This window comes from Macaca nemestrina, chromosome 13 (assembly GCF_043159975.1).
Source record: "Macaca nemestrina isolate mMacNem1 chromosome 13, mMacNem.hap1, whole genome shotgun sequence".
Classification (NCBI taxonomy): domain Eukaryota; kingdom Metazoa; phylum Chordata; class Mammalia; order Primates; family Cercopithecidae; genus Macaca; species Macaca nemestrina.
In genome coordinates this window covers 12,006,394-12,028,159 of record NC_092137.1, presented here as the reverse complement: position 1 = coordinate 12,028,159, position 21,766 = coordinate 12,006,394, and the positions used below count along the sequence as shown (strand labels likewise).

Sequence of the window (21,766 nt, the reverse complement as noted above, 5' to 3'; positions counted from 1 at the left end):
CTGCCTTATTTTTCCTAGACTTTACTCCACACCCCTTTCCCTTTGCTGATTTTCATCTTTGATCTGCAGCCTTTCCCTGCAATAAAGTATAACTGAATATAACAGCCTGTGAGTCCTGTCCATTCTTCTAGCACATCATCAAGTTCATTTTGAAGAAAATCAACAACATGGGACGAAAATGTATCATATAACTATAATAAGAAAGTTAGATGGCATTGGAACAGAAGGATGAATGGAATGGAACAGAAACTCTGATGATCACTCTTCTCCCACAGATCACACATTTTTCAAGCCTCCACATTTCCTTCAGGTTGAACGTTCATTTTGCAATGCACTACTTCTACTATTGAATTTCTACTAATTCTTACATTCTATTAAAGTGGCATTTGTTTTATGAAATTTTCTCCAGCTTCAAGGAAAAGGAATTGCTCCCTACTCAATGCTCCCATAGAAATTTGTTCTGGCCTCAGCACTAGTCACACTGAAGCGATGTTGTACAGCCCGTATTTATCTGTCTTCTCTCCCGCTAAACTGTGGGTCCCAGAGGGCTCAGTCAGTACCTGATTCATCCCTGTCTCCCTGGCACATATCACAATATAGAGGACCTCAGTAGATATTAAATAAATATATAGTTAATGAGTAGAATATTAATAATGATGAAAAATCAAGTGTTGTGAGGTAAGTAAATTGTAGTGTTCAATAGGAACTATGGAAAAGGATAAAAACCTGAGATTTACATTTGGCATAAATAATGTGTCATCCAATGAATAACTTCAGGATTTATTTGATTTCACATACACACACCCACAAAATGAAGGCATCATAAAGACCAGACTAATAATTACAGAAGATATATGTAGAGTTTGCCAATTTGTTACAGTGATTGAAGAGTGTCTCCAAATAAATATGTTTTTTTCAGGAAGATGCTTCATGGTGAACTGCAAACAAGCCTTGAAAGTTAAACTATGAAAACTGGGTAGTTTCATTGAGTCACAGTCTGATATCAAACTTCCATTCATGATGGAATCCATTCATCTGCCTCTAGAAATAGTTTTTTACTTAATTTTAAAGACTCTTGCATCAAATCTAAGCACTCCAAAACCACATTACTTCATGCACACTAATTAGAAGAACTTTCTTTTAAAAGATAGAGATTAAAGGAGAATCTCTCCTTTGCATTATTTATAGATAAAATATTTGCTATCAAATGAATACTAGTAATGCTATTACAGGAAGAACTCAAAACCCTCAAGTAATCTTCCATTTTCTTTCTCAACCTGAGTGTTCTCTACTTGCATTACACAGTATGGTAGCCACTAGTAACATATGGCTAAGAATCATAAGGGCCCAGTGTGGTGGCTCACGCCTGTAATCCCAGCACTCTGGGAGGCCAAGGTGGGCAGATCATGAGGTCAGGAGATCGAGACCATCCTGGCTAACATGGTGAAACCCCGTCTCTACTAAAAATACAAAAAATTAGCCGGGCATCGTGACAGGCACCTGTAGTCCCAGCTACTCGGGAAGCTGAGGCAGGAGAATGGCGTGAACCCGGGAGGTGGAGCTTGCAGTGAGCCGAGATCGCGCCACTGTGCACTCCAGCCTGGGCAACAGAGCGAGACTCCATCTCAAAAAATAAACAAAAAACAAAAAAAGAAATGGGGCTAGTACGATAAAGAAATTAAACTTTCCATTTTATTTCATTTCAATAGCCACATTGAGAAGTAGCTAGTGGCTACCATCTTAGATAATGATATAGAAAATTTCCATCATCTCAGGAAAGATATACCGGATGGTGTTGACTTATACTCTAGATGTCTAAAATTCAGTCAATATCAATGAAATTAACAAACAATGACAAGTGTGTAGTTTATCAAAATATAAACTCTGACACTGACCTATATAAAGATGAAGGGTGGTCCCTGTCTTCAAGGAGACAGATGTGAAAACAGTGAATCATCCCTAATGCAAGAAGGCAGAAAAATTACATGAGGGAACTAGTAGATCAAAGAAAGCTTTAGCAGAGACGTGATATTTTTACCAATTCATATACAAAAGAAAAATTTGGACAACAAATGGGATGGGGTTAGGGAGCCCTTAAGCCAAGGGAACCACTGTGTATAAAGGCACAGAAAGGCACTGTGAAGGACCATGGCATCTGGTGGGCAGCACATGGATTAGGGAGGCTAGAAGGGAAAGTGATAGTGTAGTGGGGAGGCATGAAGACCTTGTAGATCAGGGAGCTTAGAACAGTCCCTTGGAAAGATAGGGAGCTGTATTGGGTTTTAATTGAGCAACGATATAGAACATAGGATCTGTGTTCTATAAATGTCATAATGGCCAGGCACAGTGGTTCATGCCTATAATCCCAACACATTGGGAGGTGAGTGGATTTCTTGAATCCAGGAATTTCAGACCAGTCTGAGCAACAAAGTGAGACCCCATCTCTAAAAAATAAGTACAAAACTTAGCTGGGTGTGGTGGCACACACCTGTACTCCCAGCTACTAGGAAGGCTGAGGTGGGAGGATAGATTGAGTCCAGAGGTCGAGGCTGCAGTGAGCCATGATCACGCCACTGCACTCCAGCCTGGGTGACAGGGCAAGACCCTGTCTCAAATAAATAAATAGGTCATAATGGCTGCTGAGGGAGAAATAGAGAGGATGGAGATAGAGCAGAGATGAGGAGGCCAAGGAGGACACTGTGACCAGCAAGCAGAAGAGAAGCGACCACGCTGAGCCAGGACAGAGGAGGTGAGGCTGGAGAAGAAGCAAGCAATGCAACAGTTGTTTCTTCAAAATGGGTTAATATTTTTTTAAAAGACTATTTTTTGAAAATATAGCAAGTGAGAGACATGTAATCATTCTGGCATCCCAACAGCATATGCTGCGAGAGAAGGTGTTGCTGCAATTTTTAGGATGGGCTCTCCTTAAAGCTCACAAAACCACTCCAAAATGCTGAGCATGCAGCAACCTGAGACAGCCCATTGCCACCTGCTGCAATCGCTCAGCCAGCACAGCAGTTGTGTGATGGATTCTCAGGGTCAAAGTACATACTGGCCATGGCAGGCGAGCCAAGCATGGCAAAGAGCCAACTGGGCATGAAGATGCCAGACCAGGCCCTCCCAAGGCCTTGCACAAAGCTCTGGAAAGGGCTCACACAGGATGTGGGCTCACACAGCCCATGTTCTAGGGTCCAGCTCAGCAACTTACCAGAGCCAGGCCTTAGAGTGACTCACTCAACTCTAAGCTCCTAATTTCCTCACCTCTAGAATGAGGCAATGCTATTTATCTCATAAGGTTTATAGGAGCATGACTAGTGCATACTGAGTGTCTTAAATGAGTTAGTTCCCTTTACCTTCCCCAAAGCAGGCTTTCTAGGTAGCCAATCCCAAAGCTCTAGTGGGAAGAATTCATATTTAACATGGAGCCTAAAGTCCTTCCCACTTTCATGTCACATTTTTCTTTGGTGTCCCCAGTCCTTGGTGGAATCTAAATACTCTACAGGCTTTCGAAGAGCCCAGGGAGTGGGCCTCATTGAATAGCTTTGTGAGGATATTTTATTCAATAAATCTATCCCTAGAGTAACTGAGGGGAGTCTATTATTTGCTGGAAAGCTTTGAAGCGGGCAACTGAGCTAGAGAACATGTTGGAAACATCTCACAGTTAGAGTCTAAACAATCTAAACTGAACTTTTGCAAACCATTCATGTCTTACATAAACTTAATAAGGTCCTGAGGGATTTTTATTTAAAAGAATAAAAATGCCCATTGCTGCTTCTGGAGTGGTTTCTATGGGGTCCTTTTCACATGGCTACTCCTTGCAATGATCCTGTGTGGTAGATTGTTGTTACGAACTGAATTGTGCCCACATTCCCCACGCCAAATTCATATGCTGAAACCCAAACCCCAAATACATCAGAATGTGATTGCATTTGGACACAGGCCCTTCAAAGAGGTAATTAAGTTAAGCAGACCTTAGAATAGATCCTAATCGAATCTGACTGGTGTCCCTGTGAGAAAAGAAGATTAGGACACACAGGGAGATGCCAAGGGAACCAGCCATGTGAAGAGACAGCAAGAGGGCATCATTTGAAACCAAGGAAAGGGCCTCAGAGGAAACCAATCCTTCCTGCATTTTGGTCTTGGACATTCGGCCTCCAGAACTGTGAGAGAACAAATTTCTATTGTTTCAACTACCCCGTCTATGGTATTTTGTTATGACAAGCCTAGCAAACTAATACATGGGTTTGATATTTTTAAACTCCTAATTTTTTGGATGAACAAATGGCTTGAGTTTGCACAGCTACACTTGAATTTGAACATGGACTTGCTTGAAAACCCATGCTTTTAACATTACCTTGTGCTATGATTCAAACGTGTCATTCAAATTTTATGTGTTAAAAACTTGATCCTCAAATTCATGTGCTGATTGGAGGTGAGGCCTTTGGGAGGTGTTAGGATTAGATAAGATCATCAGGGTAGGACCCTTATGATGGGACTAGTGGGTTTATAAGAGAAAGGGAGAGCTAAACTGACACACATGCATATGCAAGCCCTTCCTCATATACTGCCCCCCACCAGGTTATGATGCAGCAAGAAGGCCCTCACCAGATGCCAGTGTCATGCTCTTGGACTTCCCAGCCTCCAGAACTGTGAGTCAAATAAACTCCTTTCCTTTATAAATTTCCCAATCTGCAGTATTCAGTTATAGCAACAGGCAACAGATTAAGATACCCTGAATATTTGCAAAGCAAGTTAGGTTTTAGGCATATTTTATGAAGTTACTATTTTTAAGTAAGTTTGCATGAAGATAGTATCTCTACAGTCAGTTCCACTTTCATCTTCTATCTCCAAATGGTTAATTCCCACTCTAGATCACTACTTGTTTCAAATCACAATAAACACTAGGCATGCCATGACTAAACTGTAGCTGTGTAGTAAGGCTATTAAATTCACTCTCCTATGACCAAGATAAAGAAGGATAAAATGGAAAAAAGAATTGAAACTCTCATTCCTACCATCTTTAATCTACTACAGTAATAATAATTATAACTTTTTCCCCACTTATTCAGACAGATTATGCATGGAAATGGATATTAAGGGAGTGGGTTAATGGAAGAAACACAAAATTGGATCAGGACGTATTTATTGATAGGGAACCACTAAGTAGAGATTCTGGATTTAATGCTGTACCTCAGGGGGTTAGAAAGGGCTCTATTTGGTTGTGTTGGGGTCCGCGTGTTTCCTAAACAAAGGAATGAACACACAAGACAACACAAGACAAGACAAACATGGTGGCCACCTCGAATGGCATGCTCTGCTTTATTTTATACAGTCGTTTGTGGAATGTTGCCAAGTCACAAGACACATCATTGTTTTTCTGACCTTTCCCTGACTTTCTGGATTTTCAAGATGTTTACACATAAACAAGCCCCCAGGGTCTGCTGTTTGCAGCTGGCTCCTTTGTCCTCCCTGTTTACAGGGAAGGAACGCCCTGCTTCATTTGCAAGAACAGGACTTATCGGGAATGCCCTGCTTTGTTTGCAAGAGCAGGACTTATCGGGAACGTCTCATTTGCGAGCACGTAGTCCTTTACAAGTTGGTTTGTTGGCTGAAACATGAACTAAATGTGGCCTATACTAAATGAAGCTGAAATGCCATAACTACTTTGGTATACTACAAAAGAAGATATCCAAAGACTTAGACTGGATGTTAGAACAGATTTAACATGTAAGATCTGCTCTGCTCATCTAACCTGCAAGGATCAAAAGGACATAACTATGACTATGAGTGGGAGAAGTAAACTTGTATGGGGAGCCCCATCAGCCTTGGAGAGTTCTGGGGTTGTTTTCCCTGTAAGTCAGAAATCACAGTACATGCTGTGTCCTCTGAACTGGGGTCTTTAAAGGCAATGGGGAAAACTGGATGCAAGGGTGGGCCAACGGGGCCAAGTAATGGCATTTAATCACCAAAGACAAGGTGGGTGTGGTTACTGTAATGGACAGCAGAGTCAAAGCAGCAATCTGAAAAGTCTGACTCTCAGAGACCTGTGGTGTTAGTTAATTGATCATTGTATCCTTAGAAGAGAAATACGTGGATATTCAACTAAATTCTTACTTGATCTGTATAAGCAGAAGAGTCCTAGGCTGAATAAAGAGAAGTCCACCATGAATTATCAAAAACAGAGAGTTGAAATCCTTTCATCAATTCCCAGACTTTAGCCAGTTTACAGACTTGGAATGACCTGAGTGAAGTGGAAGCCAGTTCCCTTGAGGAGGGCCCCTCACCATGGTGCCAAAAATTAACACTGTCCATCTTTTTCCCAGCCTTCCCCAAAAGGATCTACAGTCTTCTACTGGAGTGACTATGCATTGGAGGAAAGGAAATAATCAGACTTTTGGGCACTACTAGGCACTGACTCTGAATTCGCACTAATTCCAAGAGACCCAAAACTTCAGTGTGGCCCACCAGTCAGAGTAGGCGGCTATGGAGGGCAGAGGATCAGTGGAGTTTCACTCAGGTTCCTCTCACAGTGGATTCAGGGGCTGCCTGACTCTAGCCCTAGTTATTTCCCTGGTTCCAGAAAGCAAAAACCCCACATGTCTATTTCAAATATGTCCTCCAACCTGCCTACAAATTAGCACAAATTTTATTGCCATAAGATCATTGGGATCTTTCTTTCTGTCCTTCTTTCTTTTTTAAATTATAAAGAATGTGATTTTTTAAAGTTTTTTTTTTAAATCCTAGGCTAGAGAAGAAACAGGTCATGCAGAGTAGTTTAAAAGTAGTCATGAGGCCGGCGCGGTGGTGCATGCCTGTAATCCCAGCACTTTGGGAGGCCGAGATGGGTGGATCACGAGGTCAGGAGATCGAGACCATCCTGGCTAACATGGTGAAACCCCGTCTCTACTAAAAATACAAAAAAAATTAGCCGGCTGTGGTGGCAGGTGCCTGTAGTCCCAGATACTCAGGAGGCTGAGGCAGGAGAATGGCATGAACCCGGGAGGTGGAGCTTGCAGTAAGCCAAGATCACATCACTGCACTCCAGCCTGGGCGACAAAGCGAGACTCTGTCTCAAAAAAAAAGAAAAGTAATGAAAGTGCTTACACATACTGGTGCAGTTTTGTAAAGAAACTTTTAGAGAAAGTCCCTGCTGCACACCGTCATTGATCAAGGGTGGCCTGTCATTTTTCAGGTCTAAAAGGTACATTAACTTCATCAAGCAATTATGGCTCTTCCAGGCACTTCTGGGGACATCAGGAGTCCACAAAGTATCAGACGGAAATTATCTTCCATTTCCTTCCCTTCCAGAGTTCTACCAGGTTCCTCCTCATCTCTGAACTCTGTCTCATTTGAAAGGACCAAGACCATCCGTCCCCCCATGTCTCTGTCTTTTGAGCTCAAGTCCATCTTGACAGCTCCAGTGACCCCAGCCAGCCAGGGGTCACCCACATAACAGTGTGGCAATGTTTCTGCCATTGATCATGGCCCCATCTTCAACATCTGTGAGAGGCAGGGCACACAGTCTCCCCTGAGAACATCCTATTAAACTATGATTCCATTTTCTCTCTCCATTTCTTCATAGCCCATTATTCCATAAATGATAGCCTGCCTGGAAACCAAGACCTAAACCCCACTGTTTGGGCCTCACACATATAATTCCTCACAGTCCAGACCATGCCTGTATACAGATGGATGAGGGAGTAAAAGTTCCCAGGGGCTCAAAAACTGCCAAGGGCCACTCTGCCTCCAGCTGAAGGTGCTGCACTGCAACACTCATCTTCCAGGGAAAGAGCCAGATAATGGGGAAGCCGCCTGTGTGTGGGAGCAGGGTCCATCCCATGCCTCTGGACTTTGCTCATGGGACAAGGGTAAAGATGGGCAGGTGAAGAGAGGATGTTCTCGTTCCAGGACATGTGTTTTGAGACCACTTTCTCTCTGCTCTGCCCCAGGATCCTTTCTGGGCCCTTGGCTAGTTCTCACACTATCGGTTTCTTCTCAGCTCCAGGCCTCAGGAGGCCTCTACTGATTCTCTTTCCTCTCAGAAACTGGCACCACCCACAATGTTCCCTGACGAACCTCTTCCCCCAGGGCCGTCCCTACCCTTCCCCTGCTCAGCTGTGAAGAGGTGAAGTCCTTCCCAGATACCTTGCTTCCTGGTCGCCTCTGAAGAGGAAACTCCAGGTTGTTTGCATTTGAAGAGTCGTACCACCGGTGCCAACGAGGAGATGGGATAAGTGAGTCCCAGACCTGAGACTCTGGGATCTCATGGCCTACATGGTTGCAGGCCTGGTGTCTAGACACAACCCTCTTCAGATCTAGAAGGCCATGGCATACCAGTAAATGCTGCCTTTGTCCTTCTTCCCAGGAGAGGTTTGCCAGCCCTCCTTTTACCCTGCCAGGGAGGACCCCCAGAGGTAGCACATAGCAAGACCAAGTGATGAACGCTGTGGCATGCAGAGAAGATCACGCATGGGTGGGTGGCAGCTGGCAGCTCCAGTGAGCTATGGGACCATGTAGTGGCCCAAGTGGAGACAGTGGCGCTCTAGGCAACTCACAGGCAGAGACACCACCTGCTGCGGAAGTTCGGAGGCTCGGCCACTGGACAGGAAGCATGAGGAGGCCTCAGTCACAGAGAATAAAGGAAGAGTTCTGTCCGTGGACGTTCATGCCGGAGCTCATCCAGCACACGTTCCCTGGGTGCTTGCTATGTGCCAGGGTTGGTCTGAGGACCCAAAGAGGGACAGGATTTAGTCCTTGACCTCCAGGGACTCTTATTCCCAAGCGGGAGACAACTTATTACAAAACGCGAGTATAAAGTAAAGGTCAATGCTCCCTCCCATACTAATCCCATCCCTGTATGTTAAAATGTTGGCACATATTCACTCAGAAATGTTTCTGTGACTACACCAAAAATCAAAAACCAAGACGCTAGAACCCACTCAAATACCACTACGGCACCCACGGCATGCAGTGCACAGAGGCCACCACATTACCCTGTGACCAGTGCCGTGGGAGTCCTGAGGGTGCAGCGGAGGGAGGGACACACCCCAGGCAGGCCAACAGGAATGCCTATTCAGGGGCTGCCCTCTGTCCCCCTCATCCCCTATCCTGGAAGGTACCCGGTTTCCATCTGCAGGTGGGCTTAGGGCCAGGGCTGGAACCCAAGGACAGGACAGGACTTGGAGCTCAGTAAGATCTGACCAATGCTCTGTGTCCTGAGTCCCTGGTAACCCTGTAGGGAAGGCAGTGAAGAGACAATCCTCATTACAGAGCCATGTTAATGGACACAGAAAAGGGGCGGCAGGTTGGGAGCTGTTGCAGGGCTCCTGTCTCTGGGGACAGACAACAGTTTGCACCAAGGTCCACACCCCTTCCCACACATGTCCTCAGAGGCCTCCTCTACAAGGGGACAGGAGGGACCAGTCAAGGGAAAGCAGCCTCCCGAGCAGGGCCTGAAAGCATCACCATCTGCACTGCCCATCCTTCCCAGGCAGAGGGAAGGAAAACTGGCTGGGACCAAGGAGAGGCAGTGGCTGGGGAAGTGAGGTCAACCTCTAAATTTTATTCTGGTTTACTCATTGTATTTTTCTTTTTTCCCGAGACGAAGTCTCGCTCTGTCGCCCAGGGTGGAGTGCAGTAGCGGGAATCTTGGCTCACTGCAACCTCTGCCTCCCAGGTTCAACAGATTTTCCTGCCTCAGCCTTCCCAGTAGCTGGGATTACAGGTGCCTGCCACCATTCCTGGCTAATTTTGTATTTTTAGTAGAGAGGATCTCACCATGTTGGCCAAGCTGGTCTTGAACTCCTGACCTCAGGTGATCCACCCGCCTTGGCCTCCCAAAATGCTGGGATTATAGGCATGAGCCACTGCACCCAGCCTACTCACTGCTTTTTAGTGGGTGGTCTCCAGTATAATCCCCTCTACCCTCAGTTTACTCCAATAAAATGGAGATAACAAGTTCTTTCTCCTGAGTTTCTGTGAGAATGCAGTGAAATCGTATGTAGGAAATGCTTAGCCCTGGGCCTGTTGCCTGAGGACACCAATAATCAGGGCAGCACTTATGAGCACTGTGCGCAGGGCACTGCCTTAAACACCTGTGTGTGAATGGTGTTTAAGGTGCCTGGACCAGTCTGTAGGTATTCAATAAACAGTAATTAATAATTAGCATTATTTTCACTTTAGTTGAGGCCAATATAATGCATGCACAAAGCCAGCCCCCATAGAAGGTTCCTGTATTGATCATCAATTGCCACAATAACACTACATAACAAATACCTCCAAACTTTAATGGCATGCAACAAAAAATGTTTGTTTAACTCACAAGTCTGAGGGACTGGAGATTCAGGCTGGGCTCATTCATGTTATGTTTGGGCTGGCTAGGTGCTGGCTGATCTGGGATGGCCTGCTTGGAACATCCGAGGCAGCTCAGCTGTGCCTATCCTTCGTCCTTTAGTGAACTAGCCCAGGTTTGTTCTCATGGTGATAACGGAGCATAGGAGCAGGAAGCCCAACAAAGCAAGGACTTTTCTAGTTCCTCTTTGCATCCTGTTTGCTAACTTCCCACTGGCCAAAGCCAGCCACATGGCCAAGCCAAAAGCCAGAACAGGAAGACTCTGCACAGTTCCAGGGAAGAAGATATGGACAGGGCAAAATCTTTCACAACTGCAAACCCAGCGGCTTGTCTCTGAGCTGCTGCCAGTGCAATTATCCGAACACTACACACTCCTCCTCTGGGAGAACTCCTTCCCCTCATGACTCTTATGTTAAGGTTTCCAAACTCCTCGGGCTTGGTTGTAACCCTTCATCCTTCTGAAGTCAGCTTGTTCAGTCAGTGTATGCCAGAAACTATGGTGGCCACTGGGGACAGATCCATGAACAAGACAAACAAGGTCCCTGCTCTGAAGGAGCTGATATTCCAGTGGAGAAGACATGCACCTAAATACATATTATAATTTCAGTTCATGAAAAATTATGTGAAAGATTAACCAGAATTATTTGAAAGCGACAGTGTTGGGATAGTCTTGGAGGACACTGACCTTTGAGAATCATGTCTATATTCTCAGCCCTAAATCTAGTGCCTAACACGGAATAGGCTTCAATAAATATTGAAAGGAGGATGGATGGATGGATGGATGGATGGACGGACGGACGGATGGACAGCCAGGTAGGCACTGAAACCTACCTGGCACTTCCTGCCCTGGCCTCCTCACCACCTTTACTCTCTATGGCCAATAGGATACAAGAAAGATCCCAGAGAGAAGACCCAGTTTCCTCTCCACACCTGGAGGGCCAGCCCTATGGCTGAGCCATCTCAGGTCTCTGAGCTTAGCAAAAGGATTGCCTTCCTTTTGACCTCTCTGCTCAGTGTTGGAAAAGTATCCACAGAGCAAATGCTGCCCGCTGTCCCTTCAGAGAAGTCCAGACCTGCTCCTCATGCTTTTGTGTATGCCCTGGTTTAGGGGTGTGAAAGGAATGTAAGAAGCAGAGGAAGATGCCACCAGATCCTACTCCTCCCAGGTTTCCCTGAGCTACACTGGCAGATCCATTAACCTGATATTTTAACTTCTTGCCTCCATTTACTGAACAACTAGAGGTTACTTGTATATTTACTCTTCACAATAATTCACTGAAGTTGGTTTTCAGTGTCCCACTTCACTGAGAAGTGATTTGCTTCAGGTCACTGTTATTGAATGGTAGAGCTGTCACTCAGAGCCAAACTTGCAAAGTCGAAGCATGGAAATAAAAAGTTCTTCTAGTCCTACAAACATGAATTGAAATCCACATCCAACCACTTGCTTAGCCCTGTTACCAGGCCATGCTAAAGCAGAGATGAGTGTGACCAAAACCAGCAGACACAATGACATCCACAGCCTTTCAAACTTGTCCTGGCAGAGCACGTCTCATGAAAGCTCAGATGTTGGTGGCTTGCATTTTTCTTTTTTAAAATAACTTATAGAAGCAACTGACAAGGCAGATTTTAAATCTGAACACAGTAATAAAAATTACCAATCTTCCCAGTTGCATGTGCCTACAAACAAAATATCGTAAATGACACCTTCTCCTTTGGCAGCTATGGCAGGCTGTCAGACAAAGGTTCCAGATGTGAGCCCAGGTGTTTCACTGGACACTTCACCAGAGCCTCTCTCTGACGGAAGGTGGTGACATTTGAGGCAGATGTGGTGAAGCTGGCGGGAGCAGGCACAATGAAGGGTCTTTGCACCACCATGCTCTGGGACAATTTATACTATGGAAAGTTATTTTTAATTTGTTCCATATGAATCATGAAAAACATGATTTTCATGTTTTTCAGGGGGTTTATCATAATTTTCTATTAGATAAATACTGTGTGCTCATGCAATTTTTAAAAAATGGAAAATAGCTATTTAGTCCAAGAACTGCATTTTAAAAAGTTAACATAAGGAGGTGATTTCCTAAAGAGCCTTGTTGTCTGAGATGAAACACCAGCTAAGCCTTCTTAAGGATACAGATGAGATTTATCACTTTGGTTATGTCCCTTGACTAGGACAAGGCTTAAGCCATGAGCTATCCAAGCAGCAAGATTAAATTCTGCAGAACCCAAGCATGTGCTTAACTATACCATGTAGCTCCAGCTTTGCTGTATCCGGGTCCTGCAGTCCCACTTACCCTGATGCAATCTACTGTCTATGCAACCCTGGGCAAGTTGTTGAGTCTCTCTGAACTTCGGTTCTCCCATTACCACAATAGCTAACTTTTTTTTTTTTTTTTTTTTTTTTAAATGGAGTCTCGCTCTGTCACTCAGGCTGGAGTGCAGTGGTGATCTCAGCTCACTGCAAGCTCCGCCTCCCGGGTTCACGTCATTCTCCTGCCTCAGCCTCCCGGGTAGCTGGGACTACAGGTGCCTGCCACCGCGCCCAGCTAATTTTTTGTATTTTTAGTAGAGACAGGGTTTCACCGTGGTCTCGATCTCCTGACCCTGTGATCTGCCCGTCTTGGCCTCCCAAAGTGCTGGGATTACAGGCATGAGCCACTGCGCCCGGCCCACGATAGCTAACTCTTATGGCAGGTGAGAAGATTAAATAAAATCACAGAGCTTGTTTGGCAAACTATGACAATGTTAGCGGCTGTTGCTTTTGTAGACTGAAAAGAAGACACAGTATTTTGAGGATCCATCCTAAGCTCAGCAATGTACAAGGAGCCAAGAAAAGATGTACAAGAAAAGCAGATATCGGTCTTAGCTCCAAAGAGGAAACAAAGAATCATGTAAGATAACAAATAAGCAAATTAATATTTTTATGAGACAGGTTACAAACAGGCAGAAGATTTTGGTGTGAGTGGCCACATGCATATGGCTATAGGAAAATACAGTGGGAGGGAGGGTAGGTCCCCCATGAGACATGAGCGAGGCTGAGAAGACTCACATCTCAGACACCAACCTGACAAAGTCAGTCAGATCTAATTTAAAATATGGTCCTGGTCACATACCTGTCACCATGCACCTCTGCAAGTGTGGCTCTGATCCAGGTGAGCTAAGATTTGGAGAAAGCCCAGTCTCCAGGGCAGCCCTGGCAGAGCCACCCCTGTGGACCCAGGTTCCTCATTTGCAGCACAGGCCACCGCTGGCCCCTTACCCTACACCCTGCACATGGGCCTCCACTAGCAGGAGCTCAGAGAGGGCAGGCAGATGATGCAGAAAGGGAACTGAGGATCTCCCCCAGAAAGAACAGCAGGTGCAACAGGGAAAAACAGACAAAATGAGGTGGAAGGGAGACGAGGAGGACAATGCCCATTGACTGGGTGCCTGCTGTGTGCCAGGCACTGTGGTGTGTGCTTTACCATCTGTATTAGACTGCTATCTCACTGCCATAAAGAACTGCCTAAGACTGACTCACAGTTCCACATGGCTGGGAAGCCTCAAGAAACTTGCAACCATGGCAGAAGGTGAAGGGGAAACAAGGCACATCTTACCATGGCAGAGCAGGAGAGAAAGATAAAGAGAAGAGGAAAGCACCACACTTTCAAATATCAGATCTCACAAGAACTCACCATCACGAGAACAGCAAGGGCAAAGTCCTCTCCCATAATTTAATCACGTCCCACCAGGTCCCACCTCCGACACGTGGGGATTACAATTCGAGATGAGATTTGGGTGGGGACACAAAGCCAAACCATATTATTCGTTATCCCACTTAACTCTTTCAACTGGAGTTGAATATCCCTATTTTACAAATAAGGAAACTGAGGTTCACAACAGTTATAAGGCTACCACAAGATCCCACACCTAATAAATGGAGGAAAGATTTGAACCCAAGTCCTTAGACAGTGAAGCACTGGCTCTTTGAGACTTATGGAGGAGGTGAAACTGATACAGTGCAGGTGAGCCTGAAAGCAGCACTTAGCCCATAAGGGTTCTTGGCTTTGCTCAGGAAAGAATTCAAGGGCAATCCAAAGGTAGAAGAAAATGGCTTTATTGAAGAGCTGCGTTACAGCCCCATGACTGTCCCTACAGAGCAGAGCTAGGCATAGAGTAGTAGCTCAGGGCAGTTTTGCGGTCATAAGTATATCCACTTTTAATTGCATGCAGATTAAGGGGTGGTTTATGTAGAAATTTCTAGGGAAGGGGAAGTAACTTTTAGGTCATTGGGTCATTGCCATGGAAAGCGGCAGTAACTCCTGGGTGTTGCCATGGCAAGTGTAGACTGACATGGCACACTGGTGACTGGTGGGAGTGTCTGATCGAAAGCTGTTTCTACTCTTGCCCTGTTTTTGCTAATCCTCAATCTGGTCTGGTGTCCAAGCCCTGCCTCTGGAGTTGAGTCCTGCCACCTACCTTAAAACAGACCATAAGCTGGGGAGAAATGGCAGGGGCAAGGGCAGGGTAAGCATCCTCCACTTCTCTGCCTTTTCCTCAGCTGGGAGAAGAAGAGGTCTAAGTTGGAGATACTTTCTTGGCCCCTTTGGAAAGGTCTTAGAGGCTTGAAGAAATGGAGCCAGAGGAATAGAACAGCTTAAGGAATAGAATAGCTCACAACTCCCCCAAAACAGAGACAGGAGCCCCCCAGGGGTCCAGCCCCAAATATCTCAGTTGTGAAGAATGGGAACCGGGGGTACACTCTGTCCAAGAATGAAGATGAGGCATCAGATAGGGCACTTTCCAGAAGGCATGTCTGACCCTGCCCTGGTAGCCAGGACAGGTGAGATGGATGAGGCTGGTCTCAGAGTGCCACTGGGGAGAAGGAGGGCCAGGAGCCTGGATCTAGCAGCTGGGAAGGACACTACCCATGAGGGTATCCAGCCAGACCAAATATGGGGAGAGGCTGGGCGCGGTGGCTCACGCCTGTAATACCAGCACTCTGGGAGGTCGAGGCAGGTGGATCACTTGAGGTCAGGAGTTCAAGACCAGCCTGGCCAAAATGGTGAAACCCCATCTCTACTAAAAATGCAGAAATTAGCCAAGTGTGGTGGTGAGCATCTATAGTACCAGCTACTCGGGAGGCTGAGACAAGAGAACTGCTTGAACCCAGGAGGCAAAAATTGCAATGAGCCAAGATCATGCCACTGCACTCCAGCCTGAGTGACAGAGCAAGACTCTGTCCAAAAAAAAAAAAGTAAAAGAACTGAAAGCACAAGTCAAAAAATCCAGGAACCCACATGCATGGAGTGGGCAGGCCTACAGCAAGCCCCAGGATCGACTTGCTCCATCTCCCTCCAGGATCAAAGCCAAGTCATTTCAAATAATACATTTACATTAGCACAAACTCGGAAAAATAGAACAGAATTCAAAAATCTACATAGATTTTTAAAGCACAACACAAGACTCCAAAGAAATTTCACCAAAACTCCAGCCACTGGGCTGTGCAATGGGAATTTTCAAAAATGAAATTCGAGGAAAAAGGAGATAGCAACACGAGGGAGAGCAGCAGGACCAGGACTCACGGGAAGACGGGGCTGTGGAGTTCCATCCCTTTAGATAAGGGGATCTAGGAAGCCAAATGGGTGAGCCCTGGGCTGCAGTTGAGGATCCACTTACACAAATTTGGAACATGTCGCCAAAGCAAATTACAACTCCTGCCCATCCGGGGGTTGAACACCAACAGAAATTGTCCAACTGAGAGTGTGTAAACTGTAAAGGGCTCCAGGACATAAGGAATCACCATCCTTGCCAGACAGCCTAGCCTGAGCAGCCCTGCCTGGCTCCTGAGTGGTCCTCTCCTCCTGACCACGCCCACCTCCTCTGTAGCTCCACCCACCTTTCTAGCCAGCCTGAGACACATACCAGTCTGTGCTCCAAGCCCTGGGGCTGCCACTGTGATCTCTCTCCCTCACCTCCCGGTGCATGAGTTGCAGATGTGAGCTTTGCTACTGTTTGCTCCCTTTGGCTGCTGTTTCTTGGACCCACAGTCCAGACCTGTGGACAACTCTTCACCGCTCCCCAAGGTCCGTTCTGGCTGAGCATCCTCTGCTACTCAGGCTGCACTGGGAGAGATGGTCCACAGCGCCATGGAGCTGGCATGGAAGGGGTGCGGTGGGGGCGCAGCAAGGGTACCTGTTGTGAGCTGAATTGTGTCCCTCCAAAACTCCCATGTTGAAGTCCTAATCCCCCTGTGTAGCTCAGCATGTGACATTATTTGGAAATAGGGCAGTAAGTGGTTAAGACAAGGTCACGCTGAAGAAGGGTGGGTCCTAACCTACTATGACTGGTATCCTTGTGGAAAGGGGAAGCTGGGAGACAGATGTGCACATAGGGAGGAGCCATTTGGGTGATGCTTCTGTAGGCCAAGAACAAATCCCCACAAACTGGGAGAGAGGCCTGGAGCAGTCTCCCTCACAGGCCCAGAAAAAAAACCAACCCTGCCCACAGCTTTGTTACAGGAAAGGGATCCCAATCTAGACCCCAAGAGAAGGTTCTTGGATCTCACACAAGAAAGAATTCAGGGCGCGGCCATAAAATGAAAGCAAGTTTATTAGGAAAGTAAAGGAAGAAAGAATGGCTACTCCATAGGCAGAGCAGCCCTGAGGGCTACTGGTTGCACATTTTTATGGTTATTTCTTGATGATATGCTAAACGGAATGGATTATTCACGCCTCCTTTTTTTTTTTAGACCATAGAGGGTAACTTTCTGAGGCTGCCACAGCATGGCGCTGGCGGGAGTGTGTAGCAGTGAGGACGACCAGAGCTCACTCTCGTGGTCATCTTGGTTTTGGTGGGTTTTGTCCGGCTCCTTTACCGCAACCCATTTTTTCAGCAAAGTCTTTATGACCTGTATCTTGTGCCGACCTCCTATCTCATCCTGTGACTTAGAATGCCTAACTATCTGGAAATGCAGCCCAGTAGCTCTCAGCCTTATTTTACCCAGCACCTACTCAAGATGGAGTCACTGTGGTTCAAATACCTGTGACAGTTTGAGCTCTGACTTCTGGCCTCTGGAACCTTCTGCTGTTTAACATCCCCATTGGATGGTATTTGGTTACAGCAGCCCTAACAAACTAATACAGAACTCAGTCTCTCACCTGCTAGTCAAAGAGGGCTTCAGCAAGTAGTGTGGCCTGAGCCAAGTCTTAAAGAATGGAAAAGAGAATTCCTGATAGACAAGGAGGAGAATGGAAGTTGTTCTAGGCAGAGGAAAGAAGCTGAAGCATGAAGATTGTTCCGAATTAACCACTAGGAGCTTCTGAAAGTGAAAGTCGCTAACCACTGGAGAGAAAGCAGGGGCTGCCAGTGACGGCTCATCCATGGCAAGAGCTAGGAGTTGGAAATGCTCTCAGAGATGTAGTCCGAATCTCTCATCTTATTAATAGGAAAATTAAGGGAAAGGGAGGGGTAATAAGCCACCCAGGGTCACACAGGGGTTACAGCCCAACAGCACTAGAATCCAGCTGTCCTGATATTCGGCTCTGTAGACACCACACTGATTTCTGCCTAGGACGTGACTGATGTAAAATGAGCTATGATTGAAAGCAGGTTTCTGTTTTAAACAAGGCTCATTTAAAACAAAAATAAGCCTCGTTTACCCATTGCTTTTGTTGGTATCTGTACAAATACTTTCTTTTCCATGTAATCAGTATTGCATAAACTTGGTCTATATGGAGAGACGCATAGGAGAGACGGCAGCACCCAGGGCAGACGGGGAACACTGTCGCCTGAGTAAAGTGATGGTTTTTCAATCAGGGGTTCTTACCAGCAAAATTGTTCGTACCTTCCTAAGGACGTTCTGTCCTAGACCAGATGAGGAACAGCATCCTGTACTCCCAGCCCGCACGCCTGATGACTTTAACACGTTCATTGTTCTGCTCAGATGAAGGCTGTTGGGTGACTCACTCCTCCCTTAGTCAGAAACTCTAACCAGATTTAAGGAGAAATTTTGCTGTAAAAGTCATCGGGTGGTTGGACAGGAGTGGCATCTAATCCCACTGCGGGTTCACTGGGCTCTCTCACTGGGAGGTGATGGGCCCCAGGCCGGGCAAGGTGAGGTCAGGCCAGCCAGGGGACCCCAGCCTTCCAGGGACAGACTTCTCCTCCAAACACCAATAGGAAGAATTCAGCCGTCACTGTGATATTCTCACCCCAGTTTATCCTCTCACAGGCTGCATGATACAGGACAGGTCCCAGCCTCTCTGGGATTTGGTTACTTCATGAAATTCAGCTTACCTACTTCACTTGGATGAAGACAGAGCACTGGTTGGATGAACTTTAGATTTCTTCTACACTAAAAGGCTGTGCTTAATGGGAAATGGAAATATTAGGATTAACAATCAAAATAGGCTTGAGCTGGGGAGCCACTGACATGAGCTCCCTTGATACCCCTTCTCGCTACCCTTCTTTGAGACCTTACCTCTCTCTCTTCTTGTGCTCCAAAACCCCTCACTCCAGAAAAGGGAAGAGGACAGACCAATGTCCCTCTGGCCCTGGCCCTGGCCCATGGCTCTGGACTAAACCCTTTATGGAGTACACATCACCTCATTTAACTCAGAACCCTGGGAGGGGCTACAACTGTGCCCATTTTATGTATTTGGAAACAGAGGCTCATAGAGGTGCAACAAATTGAGCCTTGTGTCTTGATCTCCAAATATGCCCGTCTACTTTGACATTGCATCACAGTACCAAGCTGTACTTGGGTTCCTCAAAATATCCCTTTCCGCCCTTCAGGAATCAGGCTCCAGCCCCTTCCCAACTCCTGCTCTCCCATACTGCTTCCATCGTCCCCATTTCACCACCCTCTCCCCTTTCCCCTGTCCCTGTGGCCTCCCTCCCTCACCACACTCTCTCCCTAACACTTGTATTTCCAGCCTTTCTGTTTCTGCACAAAATATTTTATTTTTCAATGTAATCAGCATAACATAAAGTTGGCCGATATGGAGAGACACATAGGAGAGGCTGCAGTGCCTGGTGCAGACTGGGGACATTGTCAACCGAGTTAAAGCATGGAAGCATGGTTTTTTTTTTTGTTGTCGTTGTTGTTGTTGTTGTTGTTGCTGCTGCTGCTGCTGCTGCTGCTGTTGTTGGATACAGGGTCTCGTCTGGGCTGAAGTGTAGTGGCACAATCTCAGCTCACTGCCTCTGCCACCTCCTGGGTTCAGGGATTCTCCTGCCTCAGCCTCCTGAGTAGCTGGGATTACAGGCATGAACCACCAGATTTGGCTAATTTTTGTATTTTTAGTAGAGACAAGGTCTCGCCATGTTGGCCAGGCTGGTCTCAAACTCCTGGCCTCAATTGATCTGCCCGCCTCAGCCTCCCAAAGTGCTGGGATTAGAGGCATGAGCCACCACGCTCGGCCTAAAGTGATGGTTTTTCTATCAGGAGGTCTCAGTGTGCTCTTGATAGCCCAACCCAGTGACCTTTCCCCCTGCCAGTGCCTTCACATCATCAACAAATTACCCAAGATGGTTCCCCCTATCCTTCTGATCCCTCCTCCTCTGCCTCTTTTATTCTCTAGTATGGGGAAAGTCATGACTTCGAGTTCATACTCAATTACCTACTTCCAAGCCTCACTGATTTTTTTCTCCTGATTTCTGATTCTGCCTATTCCCTGCCAGAACAATTCATACTTCCCCATCAACTACTGACCTGTTGGAAATCACACCACAGTGAAACTATACACCAGACATAGGGGGAAAGGTGCAATTATTTTGTGGAATCATCACAATATGCTTACAAAGGAAAATAAAAATCAGGTCATGTTGCTTTCTTAAGAATGCTGATCTAAATGCAAAATTCAGATGCCACAAAATCATACTGTTTATTCAGATGGATGCCAAGGAAAAAGCTGAATGTGTCCTAATTCAGGATAATTTAAGTGTTCTCTTTTCAATGGTCTGGAATATTTACAGTATTTAGCAAAGGACAAATTAATATATTTGAGTAAGAGAGACAGGAGGGAGGCACTTAGGCTCTACATTTTGAATATGATGCTAACATAATAGTGTGACATCTTAAAAAGAGAAGATTCTACATCTCAAACTGCTAAGGATATTATAAGATCCACCTTCTGGTTCTGACCACTCTAGACTTTAAAAGTACCCACTCTTTCTTCTCAAGTCCTCCTAAATAATGTTTTTTAAAAAAATTAGCCAGGAATACAATTTGAACTTTGAATTTGTCATAGCCAGAGCATAAACAGCTAATCATAAAGAATGGAAGGAGAGGCAGCCAGATGGTGATCGTCTTACATTACAATTGAAGGACAAACCAAGGTATCATAGACAGAAGGACTGAGCCCAAATTAACAGAGGGAGAAATCAGTCCTATTGAAAAGTCACCGTCTCGGAATAATACCTCTAATAATATACTTCTTACATATTAAGAGTCATGAAAGTGTTGTCCAAAATTTGAAGAGTTCAAATCATTTCCTTAGCTTCTGTTTCATGATTTCTAAAAGGAAGGTAATAATGGCATTGCAGGATTGTTGAAAGAAATAGATGATTATATAGAGACTGTCTCAGTGCTCGGCACCTACTAAGCATTCCATCGCCTCATTCTTATTGTCCATTTGACTGAGGGAGCAGAGCTATTGAGGGTCCATTGTACATTCAGGACTCTACCAGGTGCTACATAAAGGAGAATGTTTATGCAACCTAGGAGATATTTGACATGAAATGGTTTAAAAGCAATATTCTTCCTAACTCCCAGCTGTTGTAGCCATGATTACTTTTAATAGTGTGATGCCGAAATTGTCATGGTATCTACATTTCTATCTGACAGTGAAATCTGTTTCCAGCTCAGATACCAAAAAAGAAGTGAGCCTACCAAAAGGAATTCACAACATCTCTGCTTTCTCCACAGAGCAGTAGGACTCTGAAAGAGAAGAGGTGGGAAGCTAAGAACACAAAGAGAAGCCATGCAGGGATTCACAAAAACAGCAGGCAGCCAGTGTTGCTGATGGAGTGTTGGAGGAAGCTGTCCTGTTAAGCAATACAGTAAAAATGACTGCAGTGAAAGAAAATGGAACAAGTGCATACATTGACAAGAAAGACATGGATTACTGTACACAAAGACATTGCCAAGATGGCAAGGGTGGCATTTGTAGATGATGGGCAGAGAGGCTGGCCCTCCCACACTAGGTCAGATTGGCTAACAGTCATTCCTTGGCAGGGAAGTTCCCAACCCTGGGTGCATTGCACCATCATCCGTGAAAGATCATTTTATTTTAAAATCAGATTCTTGGTTACACCCTAGCCCTACATAATTAGGATCTCTGGGGATTATATCCTGCCATTTCACAAATATTAAATGCCGTTATGTTGCCTGTTGACTACTGTCCCCAATTCTTCCGTATCTTTCCCATCCTC

General features: G+C 45.6%; 1 long non-coding RNA gene across 1 annotated transcript; it reads left to right on the top strand.

Annotated features, from left to right (window-relative positions):
- The first annotated feature begins 2,529 nt into the window (after positions 1-2,529).
- Positions 2,530-21,485, top strand: LOC139358014 (uncharacterized). Its single transcript, XR_011612211.1, has 3 exons — positions 2,530-2,749; positions 4,579-4,649; positions 21,261-21,485. It is a non-coding gene; the product is annotated as an uncharacterized lncRNA (long non-coding RNA).
- The last annotated feature ends 281 nt before the right edge of the window (positions 21,486-21,766 follow it).